Below are 3,921 nucleotides of genomic sequence, written 5' to 3' on the forward strand. Positions count from 1 at the left end.
GGCAGCGCTTCCCCCGGGCATGCCCTGGGAGCCATCGCCCGGCCCCGGCTCCTCCTGCCCGGGGGCACCGGGATGAAGGCTCCCGTCTGGGGAAACAGGGATTCAGCACGCGGAGCGGAGAATGAAGCTGCCAAGGCACGCCTGCGCTCCTATGAACCACCGTCCGTGCCATGTGCGCACGTGGGGCTCGGGTGTCGGGGCTGCAGGGGGATAACTTCAAACTGGTAGAAGCAAACATCCTAGAAATACATATGTATACATATGTTCCTGCTTTCCGGGAAAATAAACTTATCGACTCCATATATGACGGGAACTTTGGAGTTACTGAATAAAAAATATCACTCTAAACCTCCCTAAGCACTTAAGAGTATAGGTCAGGTGTTAGTGTTGAATAAAGTTGCTTCAGTGGGGCAGTAACCGCTTAAAATAACTTGTCCTTACATCTTAAATTTAAACTTACTAACGTAAGTACTAGAGTAAATATTCAACTGTTAATTTCAGGATGAAAAATAATTTTACATTTTTTTTTGTATCAACCTGATCTTTGGATGGAAGTTTTGTCCCCCCAAAACACTTGTTATTTTACAAACATGCATAATACTGGTAAGAATTCTTGGAGAATGGAAGATGGCCCACTCCTCTTCCCCAGCAGAATTTTGTTGTTTTAGTATTTTCCCCATGCATCCCTTCCATTTGAGAGTGGGAAGAGATCCAGTAATCAAATATGCTCTGTTTGATCCCTGGATAGCTCATGAAATCTGTAAATATGGCCTTAAGATTACTTTTAATTTCTTCCAAACATTATTGTATATATATATATAAATATATATATAATTTACAAAACTTAAATTACTTTTGCACTGTCCCCCTCTCAGACACTTTTGAAATGGAAGGCAGATTAATTGCAAATATGAGCTACTTGGAGAGAATGGAATAAAGAACCACAGAGCTCTGGCAGTCTGTAATAAAATTAATTGTGAGCCCTATTTTGGGTGAATTTGGGTGACAGGGAAGTTAGCATACATTGTGCAGTAGAAGAAGGCACAAGGCTGATCTGTCAAAGAGAAAAAAGTTTCCTTCAAAAATTATCAGATGTTGGAGAATATATTTATTGCAATATTGCAGAATTTATTGCAGTAATGCTTTCACACATGAACTGCATGCTTTAGAGTTTTTTTCTGCTGATAAAGTGACACATATCAATTATAATTATTTTGTGAAGAAAGCTTCTCTTCCTAGTAAGTCAGTTTTCTAGAAGTTTGGGTTTTTTTGAAGCTAGCTGATGCAGGTGTAGTGTGAGAGGTACCATCAGGACTCAGATCTCTGGTGCACTGTTTGCCTGCAGTGCTGTTGTCCTCTGGAGAATAAAAATGAGAAATTTAATGAAAATAATTACTTTTAGTATTTTAAATTACATGTAACATTCTCTCCCTGTGTCTCTTCTTGTGCTCACGTGAACATGCTTTCCCTCAAAAATGCACTTACCAATAAAGTGCATGTCAACAGTATGGGAAATTTATATTCCATTCCTGCAAGTAAATACAGGTACTGAGAACATATTTTCAGCTGTGCCCTGTAAATGACCTTGCTGGAGGTTGTTCATGCAATCCTACGCACCAGGAGCAGCTCTTCCACCCAACTGGCTGCTGCCAAGAAGGTGCAGTGGTCTCAAGTTTTGACAGGCAAGAAGCTGAAAATCTAGGAAAATTAGTTCTTTTAAATTTTTATTTAGGATATAACTAAATATCCATCGGTAGAAATCTCTAGTCATCAGCTTTTTACAAATTTTTGGAGTACTCTGTTTTTGTGAACTACAGCCAAGTTATGTGGTTATCACCCTGCTTAGGGGTAGTCTGACTTCATGAACCTTCTACACTTTCCAGCCAGGCTGACACATCTCCTGGGTACTTCACTGCCCTCACTGCAGAGGCACTCCCAGGCAACTGGGTGAAAAATTACTTCCTCCATTATGTTTAAACACATCAGCAGGTGACAACTAGAATAAGATGTTCAAATCTTTAACCAAAGACAACTGAGAAAGTGTGAAATAAAGATATTTCTTTCCTTACAGCATTGTTACAACATGCAATGCAGTCAGGAAACTATTTCATTTTGTCCTTTCCTCATGATGATTATGCTAATTGCTTCTGTTGAAACTTTGGAGAAGGTAAGGACTATCAGAATTTTTCTTGGAACATTTCCCTCCATGACTAGGAGCAGTAATTCTTCCAATGTTACTTTTCACAGAATAACTAATCAAAAATTAAAATGAAGGCAGGAGGGAAATAGAAAAATACAAACAAATCAAAAACCCAACCCAAATCACCAGGCTTTACAGGATCCTAAAATTCAGTGGTGACTAGGGAAGTTGCCTGGGGTCCATTGTGGACAACACTACAAACATGTACTGGCTGAACATACTATATAGCTACAGATAAAAACAAAATGTTGAGGTACATGTGGAATGAGATGAGGAGAAATACAGATGAAACCAGGATGTGTCAGCTGGGTGGTGCTTTCTTGTATGTGCTTGTTGCATGTCACACCTCACTTCTAGAAAATGACCTCCAAAGGTGAGTTTTGAAGAAAGCTGCTACACACTTTTTGGTATATGGAAAACTGCCCCCATTAAAATTTGAAGAGAGTGAAGTTTGAAACTTCTCACTTGACTCAAGAAAGTTAACTTGTGGGACATACAAAGAAGGTAAAGTCAAGTCCTCCTGTTTTCCTATGTCACACATTTCTCAGGTAAATTCAAAATCAATAAAAAGATTTGTCCCCTTCACATATCAGTAAATCTTACCCCACAATAGCTGGGAAGTAATGCATTAGTTCTAAAAAGGAGCTGTATTTTTTTATAAATAAGAGCAATAGCCAGTTGCATGTTTGGGCAAACATACTTTGTGATGGAATTGGGATGTCAGCTATCAGGGTAGGAAGGGGAGCTGTGGCCCCAGTGAGGAGGCAGGAGGTTGGTGTGGGGCTTGGGTGAGCCTGGCACTACTCACTCGGAAACTGTGCCTCTCCTGGCTTACAGCAGCCAGGCTGGGGGCTGACACCCCAGCCAGAAGCTGCTCTTGCACTTGTGACTTAAATATGCAGGGGATTTTCTTCTTTCTTGCTTGCCTCCCCAGCCCCAGGGGATGCAGACCACTCCCTCCTGTAGCCCTTGGCACCTGGCCTCCAAAGCTGGGGTGCTTGCCAGCTCCAGTGGGAACAGTGTAGTGGCTGGGATGGAGAGTTTGCTAGCTGACTCAGGGCAAACATTATTAGTGGTCTTTGTAATTGCTTATAACCATTCCGTTTTCAACATGTGCTCAGACATGTCAGCTGACTACTAAGTACATCCACAGCCAAAGAAACCCAGAGTGGGTTGGATAACAACATTCTTCCACCTGAAAGATCCTTTGCACCAGTATTTTTGCCTGCTTAGGCAATGGTTCCTGCTCTTTCATGAACATGCCCACTAATTTTTTGACACTACATCCCACCATGAGATTGTTGTTTCCACATCCTCTCCAGCTCCTCTCCACCCCAATAACATCCTTACAGCAGGACCTTTCATCCACCCAACGCATGATGGGCTTGAAAATCTTGTTACACATGATACAGGATGAAAGGTGGTGATGATACAGCACAACCAAAACTGTTTGATGTTTAAATTGCTGGCATCTAAGGGCACAAGGCCAGTATTAAAACATTACTGAAGTAAGTGGGACAAGAAGCTGGGTGTATCAACCCATTCTCTGGCCATGATTTGACTGTGAGGTAAACAGGTTTAATTGGGAAGGAGAGGAAATGCAGAAAAGCAGCAGTTTTATCTGGGTCTTAAACCATCACATTTGTGTATGGAAACCATAGCCACGAGAAGAAATCAATAAAAACAACTGCAGAATTAAGGTTTTGTGCAGGTAGACAAGT

The sequence above is a fragment of the Camarhynchus parvulus genome, chromosome 1, assembly GCF_901933205.1.
Source record: "Camarhynchus parvulus chromosome 1, STF_HiC, whole genome shotgun sequence".
Classification (NCBI taxonomy): domain Eukaryota; kingdom Metazoa; phylum Chordata; class Aves; order Passeriformes; family Thraupidae; genus Camarhynchus; species Camarhynchus parvulus.